This window comes from Python bivittatus, unplaced genomic scaffold, assembly GCF_059951505.1.
Source record: "Python bivittatus isolate LINGU-HERP-01145 unplaced genomic scaffold, Pbiv_v1 ctg000020_np1212, whole genome shotgun sequence".
NCBI classification, from domain to species: domain Eukaryota; kingdom Metazoa; phylum Chordata; class Lepidosauria; order Squamata; family Pythonidae; genus Python; species Python bivittatus.
In genome coordinates this window covers 105,178,528-105,196,998 of record NW_028277030.1, presented here as the reverse complement: position 1 = coordinate 105,196,998, position 18,471 = coordinate 105,178,528, and the positions used below count along the sequence as shown (strand labels likewise).

The 18,471-nt window shown below is 41.1% G+C and overlaps 1 long non-coding RNA gene across 3 annotated transcripts; it reads right to left on the bottom strand.

Annotated features, from left to right (window-relative positions):
• Positions 1 to 408: 408 nt before the first annotated feature.
• LOC112541955 (uncharacterized) lies at positions 409 to 18,089 on the bottom strand. 3 transcript variants are annotated; one of them, XR_015798019.1, is made up of 5 exons: positions 17,978 to 18,089; positions 15,840 to 16,005; positions 12,885 to 12,908; positions 12,096 to 12,203; positions 409 to 744 (listed from the first exon to the last, which is right to left on the bottom strand). It is a non-coding gene; the product is annotated as an uncharacterized LOC112541955 (long non-coding RNA). The 3 variants fall into 3 exon arrangements; XR_015798017.1 differs by lacking the exon at positions 12,885 to 12,908; XR_003085879.2 differs by lacking the exons at positions 409 to 744; positions 12,885 to 12,908 and adding an exon at positions 10,398 to 10,527.
• Positions 18,090 to 18,471: the final 382 nt, after the last annotated feature.

Sequence of the window (18,471 nt, the reverse complement as noted above, 5' to 3'; positions counted from 1 at the left end):
TCAACTGGCTGGGGAATTCTGGGAGTTGAAGTCCACCCGCCTTAAAGTTGCCAGGGTTGAGAAACACTGGCCTAGTCAGTCTCTGTCAGAGCAACCTATCTCACAGAGTTGTGGAAATAAAATGAGGGGAGTGATGCTGCATATTACATCTTGAGCTCCTGGAGGAAAGATGGAATAGTGAAGCCCTGTAATAAAAACCTACAACAAACTAATATTTTTGGTTAATTTGGGGCATCACTTCTGACTTTTCCATGTTCTAGTGCTTGTTCATGTTTCAAATTATCTGCTTAGTAAGGCATTTGTCTAGCCTGGTAAGTAAAATGAGAAAGCTAGGCATTGTAAGGAAAGAAAATGAAGAAACATGGTTTTGTTTTGTTTTTAAAAAATGGTACTCTATTTACTATCCAGAGCTAGTATGGAGAAAAACAACTTATTCTTTCTTTTCAACTGACTTGAATCCCATTAAAATTCCAAGCACAGAAGCGTTCCACGCAGATGGCATTAGTCATGAGAGTTGCTTACTCCACACTTGCGTGAAAGGTTATTCTTTGTGCGTTCATCAGCACAGAATCCTTGACATATCTTCTCTCACTGACCACATTGTTCTTTTCTTTCACCTCTTCCAAGGAATCACTTTTCAAAGGTCCCTTTTATTTCTTCCTATCCCACTCATATCCACATGGTTTCCACTTGTTTGTCAGCATGCCCCACTTGTGATCCTCATAGAAGCTTCCAGCTCTCTGGCTAACAGAGAATGCAATTATTAGCAAGCCAAGAACAGGAGAACATTGCCTTTTGTCCCCCTCAAATTTGAACCAAAGCTCAGCAATATGTGACTCTCTATCCCCAGACAGTTTTGTCTAGAGTACAAGTCATCCAACAAATGAGAATCAATTTATTATAAAGTGCAACTTACAAATGTCGCTCTGTTATGCCAGGTTTTCCTTCATAGCCCTGTTGGAGAGTTAAGTCTGGGGTGCCAAATTATTATTTATTGTTTTATAGCCAGTTATTGAGTGCTGTGGTGAAATGGTCTCAGTGTTCATTTGTCAGGAATACAACTTTTCAAATATATCACATGCCAAACCATAGCCAAATCTCAGATGCAGTTGGTTAGCAGAAGATCAGAACTGGCATCATCAGGGACCTGTTGAGATCTATACAACCCAACAGGAGGTCAATCATTTACTCCCAAGTCCACTGCCCTTCTCCCCTTTTGCAGTTGCTACCAGATTCTGGTATGGCCTCCTCTGAGGAGCTTGACTCCTGGTGACTTCATGAACAAGCCCAAGTTATTTAAAAAAAAAAAGTGCTGCTGCCTTTTTCTGGGATGTTTTACAATTTCTCAGCATAACTTACAGCGCTGGTATTTCCTGATGATCTCCCAACCAAATGCTAACCATTTCCAACCCTAAACCAAGGTCACTGTCAGGTTACTGCCAGCAATTGGCCCATAGTGGCCTATGGATTAGCTCTGTCCGTTTGAGGCACTTTGACTTGCTCTCTCTTGCCACAAATCTGAGGTTGTTAGAGGGGGTGGTGCCCCATAAGCCTTTTATCATTTATTTCAGACGGTTGTGTTATGCCAGTTAAAGGCTTAAGCAAAGGAATCAAGGCCTGCTAGGCAGAGAAGATTCATTTTCCAATAAGCATGGATGGTGAAAGACCGCAGGGAACAGATTCCAGGAAAGAAATGGGCTAATGAAGCCTGCTCCTCCTCAGCTCAGTCTGAAGTCTGAAACCTCCTTCTTCCTCCTCTGTCACCACTTAGGACCACCTGCCAGGAACAGATTCTAAGACTTATTATAGTTCAATATGGTAATTTTCCCTCAACTACTCCTGACCAGTCCCCTTAGAAGGATTCATATCCTGAAAGGGGAGAGAAAGGGGAAGGAAGAGGGAGAAAGGGAGTAAACCTGATTGATTTTACTGCCTGCTTTATGGGGCAAATTTATGTCTGGATTTTTAATAAAATATCAGAGATGAGTTATGTCTGGTCCATTTAAGGGGCGGGGAGATGTCCTTACTCGGAGCATGCCAAACGTTGATGGGATGTTTCCATTTGAAAGCGAGTTGATTAAATCACCCTATCAGAATAGAACTACGAAGTGGGCTGGTGAAAGGCTGTTATTTACTTGGCCAGAATAAGTACCTTGCATTACTTTACTTCATCCCCTCTTTGATGCCTTATTTATTTATTTTATATTTACTGATTAGATTTATATCCTTCATTTTTTGTTCAGGAGCTCAAGGAGACATACATAGCACCTTATTTTCTACCTAACACCCCCCACCTTGGTGGGGTAGGTAGAATTGAAAGAGAACGACGGTTCTCTTGAGGGGCTTCTGTGCATCTGTGGAAGCCCCTTTCCTTGGAGTGAAGTGGCCAGTTCAGGCAAATCAGCCCCATCTTGATGTTTTGTGAAGCAGAGCAGGTCACTTCCAGCACCTTTTCCTTTCAGACATAGACAAGGTTGCATCTCCTCTGATGCTTGAAGTGAAGCATTCAAACAGATTGTGCCCCTTTGCGCAAGCCTAATAATTAATTCTAGGTGGTTAAGGTTCCCGGTTTTTGTCATGTGATCACATGACAGAGCATGTTCGTGTGGTCATCTAGAAAAAAGGCAAAGAAGGCGTAGCTTCTGTTGAGCGCCTTGCACTGCTATATACGTGGGGGGGAGACGGGGGGCAGCGGCTTTTCCTGTAAAAAGAAATAAAGAAAAACAAGACTACTGGCCATCACTGTATTTACCCCAGTGAGTTTATTTATTTATTAAATTTATATCCTATTGCAATCAGAAACAGAGTTTTGGCAGCTCACAAAAGATGTTAAGGTTTTTCCCCCCTTAGGAAGAACAAAAGCTAGTATGATTTTGTTCCTACTACTGTTCATCTTGGCTTTGATTTAGTGGATGTGAAAGATTTGCTTTCTGTAAGATCTGTGCAATTTTTTGTTAACATCTCTTAAGAGATTGGGGAGGGAAGAGAAAGAAATTCATGATATTCAGACATTCTCAGTTCAATCAGTCTCCCTCACTTACTAAATTTTACAGGAGGGTTATTTTTAACCATACTTGTTTGTTCACTGTTCTTTCATTCTTTTTTTCTTGGCACAGATTAACAGCTATGGAGTTAAAACATGGAAATGCTGCATAATGCCTTTTGATTGGTAGTACAGTTTTTCACCCTCAAATAATAGTACTTAGGCAAACATGACTGAAATTAAGAGAACATGTACTGCTACACTTTAAGGACTGAAATAGAGACACACGGATAGAACCACAGAGTGTCAGAGAAATCCATACAAGTGAACATGATTTTTTTCATCCTAAACTTGATAAAGATGAGGCAGAAGAATCAATAGCAAAAAAGATGCAGTTGTTTCTTCATATCCTACTTGGAGCTAATCTTTCTTCCATTAGTTCATCATTGAGTTCGTGCTAAACACCCCGTGGGAACAACAGTTTCCACAGCAGACTATGGAAAGTTTCAGAGCACCAACACTTGAGGCATATTCTCACGGGCCTCTCACTATTTGGCAACTGGAGTTTCCAGTCAAGCCCTGATCATTTCCTTGTGGGGACTGTCACAGGCAGAAGTCATCACATGCACACTGACGGCACATGTCACCTATCAACCCAGTTCAGGCTTTTGGCATGCCACCAAGATCATTCAGAGGGCTGCTCTTTCAGTGATGTGACCAGCTTACCTACTCTAATTCTAGCACAGCCATTAGGCTGCACCAGGCAGTTGTCTCAGGTGGCAGATTAAGTAAGTCTGGCCTGTGTTGGTTCATGGAATGGAGAAACGCTTATCTTCTTATTCATCCCAGGCAGCACTAAACTACTAGCATAATTATGACCCCCTTTCTCGATCAACTGTTCTTCTATCTATCTACATGCATCTAATGTTTATACTGCTGTTCTGTATATAGTTACAATCAGGATGATTTTACAAAACTAAAATCAAATAAAAATCAAATACATTTTGTATGGACTTGAATATTAATCAGTGGGAGCTGCCAGAAAAAAACAGCAACCCTATTGGGCTGAGGATATGTGTGGTTAAGTGCTTGGCCAGAACCATGAGAGCATTACAGACACATTCAGTCTTAACTTTTCTCAGTATTTTATCATTCACTGGACTGTAAAGTAGGGAAGGAAAGGGAGTGTATTAAATCTTCATTATGACAGATTGTCCCCCATAAAGATGCTCTTTGCCTGATAGAAATAAACATCTTTGCTTCTTGGGCAAACAGCGTCTTCATGTAGGAGAATAATTTTTATAAGAAATGTCCTGAGTTTAACATCATCTCACCATTGTCACGGATGTGAGTGCTATTCCTGTTTCCACTATTAACAGCACTTTAAAATACACAGATGGTGAGGGGCAGGGAGCTATTATACTCCTATCTTTGTGGGCTTCCTAGGGGCAACATGAGACTTCCAAGTCTCCTGGCTTACAATCCGCATGATTCCCAACAATTACTTATATTAACAGGGGTGTTCCAAAACAGCTGCAGTGCACCTAGTCTGAGGAAAGCTGAGAAAAGCTTGAGATTGACTCCATCAAGGATGGTCTTATGATAGAGCTCATAGATCTCACACATCTAGTTCATGCCCAGTTTGATCCTCAGTGAGATCAATATCTTCCATCAGATCTTTAGTTACCTTCCAATAAATGTTTCTAATGCAACAATAATACCACTCCTGTTCTTTGTCCCATTTTTTTTTAAAGTGTAGCAACTCTCAATGATATTTCTTCATAGACAACACACTATTGAACCCATGCTTGTCCTAAAGAAATTCAGTGCTTTTAGCCAGCTTTTCCTCATTTTCGCCTATTTGGCTTGACTCCTAGCAGTGTTCTGTAGATTATTAGCATTGAAGATACATCAAGAATTTCTTAGACACCAGAAGGGAGAATGAAGGAGAGATTTCTTTGCTGTATATATGAAGCCTGGTAAGAAGGGAGATGCTGGTTTTCACACATGCAGTTACCCCTATCCAGCAATGGCTGTGGATGAATTTATCACTGCAGGTGCTTCCAGCATGCAACTCCCTAGCAGGGGCTGAGATGCAAGCATATTCCAGTGGGTCAAGATGCTATTGTGGTGGTGAGCTGAATGCCTCTCTCAGCTTCATCCTATTGCAAGGCTGGGCATGGTCTTTTCAGGAAAGCATCCTTGGCTGCAATGGCAGCGGTCCCTGTGGGAGTGGGTGGCATGTGCCAATTTTGCCCAGCAAGCTATAGGCACAGGATGCGTCCAAATGAGGGTTTTATTATTCAGCCACCCTGGAAGCCACATTTACCCAAAGAAGAGGCAAGGGTAGTTCAAATTAAATTTAATTAAACACAATAAATACAATTACTCAACCTGTGTGAGGCAACCCTGCTTTGCCTCAAAGAGGAAGCTCACACTACAATGGCCCCACTATTTGCCTCATTGTGCTGCTTTGTTTTGCTCTTTAGAAGTGCAGCAGGGGAGGCTTGCAATGCTTTACAAAGCAATTTTAGAGGGGCGCTTCACTCAAAGCATCACCACAGCAAAGCACCCCTTTGAAGCTTTGCACATCCATAAGGATTCCTCTCATGTCTTTAATACCTCCCTCCTTTTGTCATATTAAATACTACAATTCAATCGTATCTTTTGGAAGGGTAATTGGGGCTGCCTGCAAAGCTTTGGGAGGCCTTATGCAGGTCTTATGTGGCAGAGAGGAATGATATACTTCTGTAGCCATTGCAAACTCCCAAGAGCACCAAGAAGGAAGGAAGGAAGGAAGGAAGGAAGGAAGGAAGGAAGGAAGGAAGGAAGGAAGGAAGGAAGGAAGGAAGGAAGGAAGGAAGGTTCATATGGTATGAGACACTTCCTTTTTTAAACATGGTTTAATGATGAACCCAATAACTTGATACACAAAATTCATTGATGGGAGTTTTAGCCTTTTGGGCAGCAATGAACCCAGCCAAAGAAAGACAGAAAGAAATAGCAGCAGCAAACAAACAAATTAAAACAAACACACCCACCCACTCCCCAGATAATTCACAGAATCATTCACTTCCTAGACAGCCTCATTCCCTATTTCAAGTTGTAAAACTTCCCTGAACAGACCTTTTGGCTCAGACTGATGAAAAATAGAAGTTGAATGGTAAAGGAAGAAGAACAAACAGACAACTATTGTCAGATCATTGGGCAGTGTGTATGCTGACCACCTTCACTGCACGTTTTGCATGAAAAGATTGTGTGGTGTGACTGAGAGGATGCATGTAATAGGAAGAAGGATGACACTGGTAATTCCAACAAAAGAAGAAGGAACCCAGATGCAAATAAATATAATCTCCTTGAGGTAGTAGCAAGTAAATGGAACATATAAAGCTGGTAATTAAGTTAGTCACCAGCAGCAAATTACAGCTCTTAAACCTGCAGTGACTTTAAAGACTCTTCCATCCACCTTTCTTTCCCCCTCCCTTAAGCACCTGCCTGTTTATGAAAGGTCCGTGACAAAACAACCCATTAAAGGAATTATGAAACGGAGCTGCCTGTAATGCTTTCTGTCTCAGAATTTTCCATTCCTTTCTGCCTTGCACAGCTATCTTAGCTAATTGGGCTTTCAAGGTACCAGGTGCCACTGCTAATAATACAGCTCCTTTCTTAGCAGATCTCCTTGAGGGCTTCCCCCCTCCCCTTTGTAAACCAGAATACAGTCACATGATTGATCCTGGGCAAGTACATTGAGCATATAATGACAATAGTGGACACCTGACCAAAGTATGACAACTGCATGCATAATTTACAAAATGATCCAATAGGTGGAGAGGTAGGCTAGGGTGGGGAAATGGATATTTAGGCAATCTGTTTCTTCTAGAGTCCTACTGCCTCATTGGAGAAAGGGTGGCTTGTCTACCTTGCTGAAGGGAAATGATTATGCCCAGCTCATGAATGGCATAATATCAGAGATATTTTCTTGGCATGTCACGTGAATGTAGAGGCTTTAGGTCTTTCAGATCTGTGGTCTAGTGATATAGAAAAATCAAAACATGAACCCTTCTGAACTGCACTAGGGATTATGAAGTCCAGAATTCTCTGCCACACTGTCACAACTTCTGACTTCAGAGGTAGTAAACAACCATCAAAATTAATAATCAGTGATTATCTGATCCTCCCTGAATGTGTCCATTAGTTGCCATGTAAAACTGTTTAAACTGGTGGCCATGAGCACCATAATGGTAAAGAATCCCATGATTTAACTATGGCCTTGTCCTCACCTGTACCTAACCACATCATAAACATGCCCTGACAGCTTCTTTTTTCCTTCCATATTCCCATAACATTGACTTTGTCTCATCCTCAGCCATGAGTAAGGCAGGCTTAAGTTGTCTGTAGCTGTACCAGTGTTAAAGTAGAATGTTCCCCTTTATTTCAATACAGTCCAAGGGCAGCCTCAGGCTGTGTAAAATCTGTCAGAATTTGTCATCTTCTACTTTGGAGGGAAGGCAGGCACCTGGCAGTGAGTCAGAATAGAAGCAGTTGAGGCAAAATAAGAATCAGCAAAGGGGACCAAAAATTTCATGCAAACATATTTTTCTGCCCATTCAAGAATGCCCCCCTCCACTAAGTCCTGTTGGACTGCTTCGTTGTGGCAGGGTGGTGTTCCTGGGAGAGATGAGTGAAGAACGCTGGGAGTGTATGCCACGAGTATATATTCCCAACATGGTCACCCAAGATGGAAAGTCATCCCAGCTGTCCAGCTAAAGCAAGCAGGCATCTAAATTGGCAGCAGAGATATAGGAAGATCCTGGAGGCACATGATCGCTTTAGTGACAATAGCAAAGGCATCAGTTCATACTGTGTGGGAGAAGGCCATGGTAAACCACTCCTGTATTTTACCAACAAAATCACATGGATAGACCTTCCAAGACCTATGAAGTCCTTGGAAACTGTAATCAGATGCCATGATGTGTGAATAGCTATAACGATCAGAATAATGCAGGCAATGGTATCCCTGTGACATTCTATGGGAGCAAAAGTTGGACTTTGAAGAAACAGGATAGAAAAAGTATTGCCACTTTTGAAAATTGGTGGTGGGTAAAACTCTTGAGAATACTACGGACAGTCAAGAAAACAAATGAAAGGATTGTAGAATAGATCAACCCAGACTACTCATTTGAGGCACAAGTGATGAGGCTCAAATTGTTTTACTTTGGACACATTATGAGAAGATCTAGCTTTCTAGAAAAGATTCTAATGCTGGGAAAGCTGGAAGAAAGGTGAAGGACAGGATGAACAGCAATAAGATAGTCAGTTACCATGACAATGAGTGCACCATTGGAAGATCTGAAAGATCAGGTTAGGGTCAGATCATCATGGAAACTATGTGGTTGCTAAGAGTCAACACCAGCTTGATAGCACATAATCAATCAAAAATTCAAGGATGAGAATATAGCACTATAACTCAGTAGTGGTGTAAGGCACCAAATATTATGTGGCAAATTATTTCCTTTTATTGGTTTTGAGTTTTTCAGCAGTGATTCTGAGTTCTGACTTTGTAACAGGAAGAAAAAGTTCAGTCCTCATTTTCCATATCCTACATGGCAACTTCTAGATGTGTGGAGGACAATTTCTAGCACCTAGAGTCCCCTAATCAGTGTAGCCATTGCTGAGAATTCTGTTTGGAGTCAATGCAGCCAAAAGTTGGGAACCTCTGCTCTACAACAAAAAGCCACAGACACTATAATCGTTTCTTATAGGGGAGCTGCTCTAATCATTTTGATTTTTTTTCCATCTTTTTCAGTGCCAGTAAGGTATCAAAACTAACCAAACCTTTGGTAAGGTACCATTGGTAAAATAAAAATTCAGATAGCATTTTCCACAAGCTTACTGCAGGATTTCCAGTTTGTATTATCCTACTTACAGATCTCTTTGTCTGCTGGGGGAATATTACTGCTGCCACTTTCATAAATTTTCAGCTATCCTCCTGGGTCCCTTAGGTTGTCTCCTAGGTACATATTATATGTTCACCATTTATTCATGACATTTCTACAGTACCTCACCTTGCTTTTTCTGCCAGGAGCTCAAAATGGTGTACAAACTGCACACTTTTCCATTTTTATTCTCTGGGGAAACCCTGAGACCAACCCAAGATTATTCAGTAAGCTTGAGGGTATTTGAATCTCAGGAGGCTTTGTTGAATGCTCAAACCACTATACCACTCCAGCACAAAACAGCTGAGGCCCAACCCTTTCTATATCTACATGGAAGCAAGTCCCACTTGTTCAATGGGCATAGTCAATGCGTTTAGGTTTCCAGCCTTAGGCTGTGTTTGCCTTTCTTATTAATTTGGTTTCTTGTAGCAATAAAGTCTCATACAAACCTGGGCAATGGGTCAAATTATGTTTAAGATAGTTAATCACAGATTCGCCTATGATTTGCTTTAAGTTTATTTACTTACTTTAAAATGCTTATAACCTGCCCCAATTCCAAAGACTCTAGGTGGTATACAGCAGATGTTACCACAATCTCCAATGTCATTTGAATCTGAGGGGAGCAGTATCTTTCATTAATCATCTCTTCTGATCTGCAAACACACAGAGAGGAAGCTAGAATAGAACTGCTGTAGCCACAGCATCTCTTCTGTTCCCATATTTGTCCTCACTAACACAAGCATGGGTGTGAAATGAGGACATTAAGCTTCCCACCATGCTGTCCAACATTAGTGTGATCCTACTTGGGCAATTGTAGATTTTTTTTTACAGTTATTTTTATGACACTGTAAAACAACAAAAAGACTGGTCAGCCAGTCCCTAGCATACTGGCCAATATGGCAGCTACCTGGCAAATAGAAGCTGGCCTTGTTTCATGGTGCTAGATTGGTGAATAAATACTCCGTCCCTGGTTAGTACCAAATATGGCTGAGCATTTCATGTCTTCTTAGCATTCCTTAACAGCTAAAGGTTAAGAATGAAATCTACATTCCTCTGTACCGTTATCTGGAAGTAAGCCTCATTAAACACAATAGAGAGTTATTTTTTTAATAAATGTGCATAGGGCTCCACTATAAAATATTTGTTTACGATAGTTATAATTGGGTGCTAAGTACATTAACTGATTGATCTGAGGGTTTTAAATATTTTTTAGAGAGTGTTTATACTTAGGATATTCTGGTTTATCTTTTTTTTTTTTTAAATAAGTGACTGACATTTATTTGGTGAATTGTGTGCTTTTTGAAAGGTTGCTGCACCATGGAGTAAATAAAGGCACTATTATAAGAAGTGGCTTGGGTGTAGTTAGGAAGCAGCAAATTTTTGACTCTTGTCCAAAATGTGCCACCCCTTCATCTGCCTGATTTGACCCTGGAGATAATTAGACTTAATCGTTTTATTTATACAGTAGCCAACAACTAGTACAGGCTGGTGGTGTGGTTGGTTCAATCCAGCTTTCCTCAAGGTGGTGAACTCCTGATGGGTAGGATCTCAGCATACAGTCTGGGAATTCTGGGTATAATGAGACTCTGACAAATCATGATCCCTGGACTGGAAAGGAATTTTTGAATTCCATTAAAAGAAGAGATGGAAAAAGAAAAGAATCAAAAAGACTTTAACTTAACCTCTGAATGTCTACCTTCCCAGTCTCTACAATTGCTTTTTATTGGTAAACTGTATGTTGCTCTTTTGGGGGACTGCATCACTTTCTTCCTAAATGGTAAATACAGGCATATCCCTGAAATCCATTCTAGATGAACCAGAGCACTTTTCAACAGTTGGAGATGCTTCATGACTGATAACTGATAAAGGGTGGTCAACTGATGTCCCCAAAGGCTACCTTTGGCTCAAAATGCAATTTAATCTAACCCTGAGAACCATTCCAAAAGTCTGCTTTAAAATAAAAAGTTTGCCCAGAGCTTCACTCTGAAGAAAGTGATATTGTTTTCAAAGGTAACTTGGGCAAGAAGGAGAAATAGATACTATTCTTTATCTTCATTTTTTTCTGGGTTTATATGTAATGTTCTAGCTATGGCTGAGTGGATTTGTTCCATAAATATCGAATGATTTCTACTTTATTAAAGAGCCTGACTCCCCATGGAGGAGTGAGAATGTGTGTTAAAATAAATTTCTGCTTCCAGACCCCTGCCAGGAAAACATAGCCCCACTTCAACCCTCCAGCCAAATTCATAAGGTAGCTGTGGAGGGGCGTGGAATGGGTTCTACTCAAAGCCTGCTCAGATCTTTGCCTGCCCCAGAAAAAGAACCCTCCCTTTAATTGCAAAATCCATCTTTCTCTCAGGGAAAGAGACTTACAGTTAACTCTGTTTAATCCTGGACAGTAGCGGTAGGAGCCTGGACGGCACAGTCAAGAGACAGAATAAGTTTCAAAAAGATCAAGTGTATTCATAATTTTAAAAAGCAAGACAAAACACATATATAATTAAGCATGGACTTCTGTGATTGATTAGTTACTGTTACAAAAACTCTAGAAGGGTTGAGATAGATAGATAGAGAGGCTGTGTTCCCATGACACACTAACTGTGAAACTCTGTGGTACTATCATGACAGCCTACATTCTGCCATGGCTTCCGGCTAGCTGTTCAGGTATCCATGCAGAAACACAAACAAATGCTTTGCATTAGCTAGCTGACAAGATTAGCTGAGACTGGGGATAATTTAGTTTCCCATAGGAAAATGGTCCCACAGGAGGAGGAAAGGCTACTAGGTTGGCATCAGAGGTAGCATCTGAACTTTACCAGAAAATTCTGTGAAGGAGAACTGGGAGGAGAACTTGATGGAATTGAGTCATGGCTGACAACTAAGATGGATCTGAACAACAGTGTCTGTTAAAGATTGGCTGTTGGTTTAGGAAAGCACACAGAGGGTTGGTAATACTGAATGGGATAGGCCTTACAATGCTGAAGCATTGCTTTGTTCCTGGGATGCTGGTGGTGGTAAAAGGTGCCCTCTCGCACACACACACACACACACACACACACACACACACACACGAGAGCTGCATTCAGTACCAAGCCTATGAGATGCACCCCCGTCCCATACATGTGAATTGCTTAAAGTGCCCTTGTAAGAAAACATTCACAGGAAGCGTAACTGACCTTGAGCGGTGACAGGAGGAAGACTCAGTCAGGAACCTGTGGCCTGGTAAACCAAATTGATTATATTCACTGATCATATCTCAGAGATAGTATAGCTGCCATGCTGACCTGTAAGGAAGGGATAATATAATAATAATAATGTCACCCAGATGAGCTTATCAAAAACATTCCAGTGTCATGCTGTACTTTACACTGTGTCTGCCTTTTCCTTTGTCTTGCCTTTGCAATGTAGTAGGCCAAGGGTACATAAGCAACGGTTCTGCCTTTGCTTAGGGCTGTCCAACAAGCCACCAATGCTTTGCTGGGTGCTCAGTGTACACTGTTGTATTGTTTGCATGCTAATAAAATTATGTTGTATCTTCAAAGTGATTTGGTTGCTTTAGGTGAACCAGGTTTTGGCACAACATGCTGGTCCAAGGGGAGTTTGAAGACTTCTTAAGTGGAAAAGGGCAAAGTCCAGAGAATTGTATCAATGAAAAAAAGGAGGCATCATGGGATCTGGTCTATCCTTTGCAGACAATCTTTTAATTGGTTGATTATGTGCCATCAAGCTGTTTTCGATTCCTGGTGACCACATAGATAGATTTTCTCCATGACGAAGATAATCTTTAGTAGGGGTCAAAGATAGAGAAAAGCCAACTGCTAGGCTGACTGATAGAGGGAAATTGCCGATTGGTATCTTTAAGCCCTTTCTAAAATCTAGATAGCAGTGACTGAAATATTTAGAAGAATAGAAGGACAGATATACACTAAGCTGAAAGTATATCTTGCAAACAACTATATACTTACAGAAGTTTTAGGCTGCAGAATTCCCTAGAAGGGGGAAAAACAAGGCATTTTAGATAGCAAGGTGAGACTGCATTCCCTTTTCTGGGTTTTATCAGCAGAAGTACCAATAGAAGACAGGAGATCCCAGGCTTAGCCTGAAGAACTGTAAATCATCTTGCTAAGGAATGTGCTTGAAAATGAAACTGCATGTTTAAAAAAGGGAAAAACTTTCTGAAGGGGGTGTTTTGCACTGACTTTTCTATCAAATCTTGAGAATTCACAGAAAACGCCCTGGTCATAGATACATTATGACTTTCATGTGCAGATCTACAACAGCTACCATCTTGAAAACTGGATTTTGTAAGCTAGCTTTATTTTAGATTATTTTCAAGACGGGTACCTGTCCAGATAATATTGTAAGCTACCAGCTGCAATTAAAGAGCTGTGAACAACTGGGCATTCTATGATTATGTTTGTTCAGTGAGTTGTACGTCTAGCATGTCACACTAACACAAGCAGAAAGCCAGGCTGTTTAGAAATGTCCCAGTCCCTGTCTCAGATGAGGGTAAAAATTCCCTTACTTTCCATGGAATTTTCTACAAAATTCCTCCTGAAAAGTTATTTTTGCTTTCTGATCTAATCTAATCTCCATGTCAGCTATATTTACAAACCTGAGTGAAAGTTGGCAAAACAAATTAATTATGCATGTTTTTCCTCCTCACAATTTCCTTCCTGGAAGATCTTTTGCATTGCTTCTTGTGGTGGGAACCCACTTTTCCCCAAACAATGGAATTTGTTATTGTTCTTCTAAGAAAGGTATTAATTTCAGCTTTTCTTGTCTCTATATTTTCTTCTTTCTTATTCTTCTAGTGGTCAGTTCTTAATAGAGCTAAGTCTGATTTTTCCCATGATCGTACTCAGTGATGTCGTTGAATTATAATGTGGATTGTTTGACTTTAGCTTAACATGCGCAATCCTAGCCATTGTGGTTAGTCAATCATGGTTTAAGCTTAGTATGTGAAAGTCCAGGTAGTTGTGATTTATTCATGGTTCAGCAAGCCATGACTTAGCAAAATGTGTGAACCTAGGCTTACTCTCATCTGCTGCTCCTTGATGACCCTAACCCAACCCAACCCAACCCAACCCAAACCAGAACAGTGAATCAGTAAGGGAAAAATGACACTACAGTGTCTTCTTTTTTCCACTACCCAATTGATCAGACACCATGACCAACATAAAATTAGAAAGTGGGTTACACACAGACTTCTACTGAATTGTAAAAAAGGAGGGAAGATACTTCAGATTATGGGTACCACTAAGGTGTTGAAATGTAGACATTTCCCAAGGCTTGCTGAAAATTGTATGCATTACCTAGAGACCACTGTCAAGATACATTCTCCATATTCTGAGGAGAGTTATGGCGATTAACCATTTCCTTTTAATGGACTGTTAGTGCACATTCTCTATGAGAAGATATAAAAAGTCTGGTTGTTATGTACAAGAGTTACTTAAAACTGGCATTATCTTTACACATAAACACATGCACAGTAATAGATAATTCAAGTGTTGAAATTATGATAGTTATTCAGCCAACAAAAAGCTGGTGTGTGTACGTGTGAGGGGGAGCCATTGTGGTTACTGGCACACTACTTGGCACTGTAAGGCAGCAGAGGGTGAAGAGCATTTGTAGTATGCCACCAGTGGTATTGATTGGCAGTGCAATGCCATATCAGTTCCCCGTGGGGATGTGAAGGGTGCTAATATTCCCACATGTTTGGGGGAAATGCCAGGTCTTACAGAAAAAGAACCAAAAATAAAGGGGCCAACCACTACAAAATAATGCAGTGCAGAGTAAATAAACTTAGTGGCCAGAGTGAAAGGGTTAGGGTTACGGTTAGGCTTCTGTTGATAGTTCTAGACGACTTTGCAAGGCTGAACCAGATTTACTAATGTACTGATTCACCACCGCCACATCTTAGTTTTCTGCAACCACTTCAGATTTTCTAAGATGTGGCCAGATAGATGTTGGAGCTGCTGTGAAGGACTGGTCTGACAAACAAAATGAAAACAACAATCTCAAATTTCAGCTTGGTTGACTTTGCCCCTGTGAATAGGTTAATGCCATTTTTGGCTTGCAGAAAAGCAGTGTCTCGGATCATCTGATGATTAGACTAGCTATGATTATGAGAGCTTGCCAGAATACATTTGCTTAATTTAAAAAGTGACATCATGATTTCATCCATTTAGATAAAAGACAGCCAACAGACATTTGAGGGAGGAAAACGTGCAGAAAATAATTTCATATAGCTTTTCCCCTGCTTCTCTTAAATCTGCAAGCAACATTTCTTATGCTCTTGGCCTATGTTTTCCAGATAGCCCAGCTAGTTTAACGTTCTCTGTGTGTGTGTGCATACATACACTTGGCCTCTCATATTCTTTTTTTTAACATTTTTAAAATTGACCAATGTCTGATCTTTGCAAGGATGTTGGCAAATGAACGCATGGACAAGATTAAGCAGACACAACACCCTTTGGCTTTCTTATAGGTTATATCACTGAAAGAACGCCAGTCCACAGAGGCATTCAGATGATGAAAACAGGGAAGGCAGCAGACATGACCACTCAGGTCCTGCGTGCACAGGGCTCCTGGGCTTCCCTTGCTATTCTCTTTCCCTTATACCTCCCTTCTTTCAAACCCCCCCCCCCCCAAGCCTGGTTGTATAGGGCTCTAGTAGGAGCTGCAGCAGCAGAATAGCAGGAAAGAGGAAGGGAGATAACACTACTGCTGCTATGCTATGCCACTTCCACTGCTGCTCTCAAGTCAGCCATCACCTCAGGATGCAGCAGTGTCCCGCCCACCCACCTCCCCAACATCCTTCTCTGTTTCCTCTCAGTCAGGGAAGGGGCAGCAAGCAGAAAGCCTCAGGCACACAGTGGTGGTGGTGGGGAAGACCCTCTTCCCTTTCTCCTTCCTACCTCAACTGGCACAGCAGGAAGTATGGGGGGAAGGGCTTGGTGCCTGAGCTCCGTCCCCATGAGAGGTTTGCCTTGGGGTCAGAAAGCTCTCCTTGCACTTTTTCATTCTGTTTCCTCTTCAAGGACGCAGCATATCGTTCAGATGCTGATGCTACAGATCATACCACTAAACAGAGAACAAGAAAAAAGTAGAAGTACACAAACACAAATTGGTATGGTTAGTTTCTCAAAAGTCCAGCTTCTGCTACTTTGGTAGAACTATTTCCTAGTCTGCCATATTTTTCCTACAGATTTTTTTTTAAGGAAACAAAATATTTTTCAGACTAGTTGGAGGCTGTTGGAAAATATATGATTTTCAACCATGTACAAGGCAGCTGAAGGGTCTCTTCTAGATCTGTAGATGTTTCCAAAAGCCTGGATGCTTACAGAAGTGCCCGGCTTTTCATGGAAGGACTTCTTCACTTCTCCATGCATCCTGGAATGCCCATGTGACAATTGTTGCTTTTAAGGGAAGTAAAAAAACTAAACACAAAATAATAAATGGATTCAGCTTACGGGTAGCATTCATCTCATCATGAATTCTTGGGATGGCAAAATTCCCAGATCTCCTCAGAGATTCATTTCAGGAATTCATTTCCATCCCTCTTTATAATACTCTCTTAAACATGTATAAAGGAGAGACACAATTTAAATTAATTACATTTAGCTTTCACACATTTCAGTGGAAGCTAAATATATATTTAAAACACTCTCACTGAACCCAATGAGATTTAGAAGTACTGTATGTAGATATTAGGTATTTTTACCCACCTGCATGTTTGGATTGTATGAGGGAGGGAGGCTTTGCCGTGATGAATCTTTGAATGAAACACCTCCTTCAAGCTGCTTCATTCATTTTTCAGGGGAAAGCAAAGTTGCTTGGTTTTATTTATTTATTTAATGCTGCCCATCTCACTATACAAGTTTTGCTCTGCTTCAGGGCCCCTCTTACACTTCTCCCACAGGACCTCAGAAAGCTGAGCAGGATCCAAAGGCAAGGGCTGCAGGGGATGAGCCACTTAAAACCAGCTTATCTTCCATGCTCTATGGCTCCAGCATGTGCTTCAGGCAATCTGGCAGTGGGTGATGAAGGTGCCCAGACTAGTGCCCCTCTCAGAACATGCCAAAGTTCTTTTAGGCTTGGTGGTTTTAGCAAGGAATGTGAGGACTATCCACAATGATGCCAGAGCCTCATAGCAGGAAGCCTCCTTTCTCCAAACCAGGCAACCACAGGGTGCACTGTAGGGAACCCCAAAATTGCTCAGCCTGGAACCATGAGAACCTTCTCCTCCTGTGTTTGGCTTGAGGTTGTTCAACACCCCCCCCCCAATTGTTTTATTGTGGTAAATCATGTGGCCTCTTCCCTTTGGTGGAAGTGCATGGACACTGCAGCCTGAATTGTTTCATCAAAGTGACTGTCAATCGCTTCACACAGGGCTGCTACATTTGAAATTTTTGCAAGCTCTTTAGAGATGTGAACAGAAATTAGGGCCCATCATAAGGCCACACCAGAAAGGATTCAAAAGCCAAAATGCCATAAATAAATAAATAAAATTTAAAACTTTGGCTGGGGGCGGGGGGGAGAGCAAATATCAGTATATCTGCTATTAAAAGAATCTTCCAACCCCTGGGCTGCTTTCTCTTGCTTCTGACTTTTTGGGGGCTGTTATCTATGGCTCAGCTTTCACAGCTAGAAGACCCTGTCTCCTCCGATCAAATGCTGTGTTTCCACCAGCTGGCAGAGGAGTGGTCTTTTCCTGTTGTCAGCAAGGAAATGCAGGGTGGTAATACTCTTTGGAGGTTAATATGCTTTCATTTTGCCAGCCTATTTATAAAACTGACGCTGTGCATGCTTACTGTGATTTCACTGGGGTGGGAAGTATTTCTTTAAAACAAAAATCTGATAAGTAAATGCAGCTTCAGTTAGTAATTCACGACGCCTTTTGTCTTTAGTTATGCAAGAATAAGCCTATAAACCTGAAGAAGCCAGCATTCTCTTTGATTCAATTAAAAGCATCCATACACCTACCTCGTACTTCATTTTCTGGGAAAAAATGACAGAAGATATTTGCATTAATGATTCCATTTATCATACAAACCCAAAGCCGCTTGCTCATCAGAGCCTTTATTTCCGCTGCACCATCAAACTCAGGGGATCTTCTTCGACTCAAAGCCACATGGCAAAGAACGGTATGTAATGCAGCAACAGAGACTGAGCTCACAAAACAGTGATGTGCTTTCACAATGAGAGTCATTTTATATGTAATATACAATATGTAATTACAATGGTTCCAAATGAGGATGACTCAGATGTTCCAGTAATCTTTCCTGTTGGTGGTGTGTAGAACGTAATTCTAGTCATTTTTTCCTATGACTTTGGACTTTAGAAACAATAATTAGCAGAGTCAGCATGTTATTAACTTTGTCAGTAACCTTTTCCTTACCCGGCATCTAATGTGTTTGGACACAGATAGAAAACAGTCCTGAAAGTTTGCTTCTGTTTTCCAGATGATGTGAAACATTATAAAGTGCATATGTCTCAAATGCTGGTGCAGAATAGTTGGTTTAAGTACATTGCGTGCTATCCTCTTTT